Raw genomic sequence first — 362 nt, forward strand, 5'->3', positions numbered from 1 at the left:
AGACTTGTTTTCTTAGCCATTTTAGATCCGATTTTGGTGATTTTTGAGGCTATCTTGAGTGGTTTTTTGAGGAGAACGTAGTGGTGTTGTTGCATTTCACTGTAGACCTCCAGTTTCTGGTGAATATACTGATTCAACTACTGGTGATATTGTGTTATTCTCGAGCCCCGAATTGTGTCCCATGTTGGGACATGAGCTGGGGGAACTGGTTAGGACCTACTTTTGGGGTTAATTCTAGAATTTCCAGTGCGGGTCCCACTTTTCCCGTTTTGACCCCAAAATTGACCCGTCTTCGTTTGTTGCGATTTTGGTGTCTAAACGACCGTAATAATGTTGTGACTCTATTTTTGATAGCGGGGCAG

This window comes from Solanum tuberosum, unplaced genomic scaffold (genome assembly GCF_000226075.1).
Source record: "Solanum tuberosum cultivar DM 1-3 516 R44 unplaced genomic scaffold, SolTub_3.0 scf00095, whole genome shotgun sequence".
In the NCBI taxonomy this organism is placed as follows: Eukaryota; Viridiplantae; Streptophyta; class Magnoliopsida; order Solanales; family Solanaceae; genus Solanum; species Solanum tuberosum.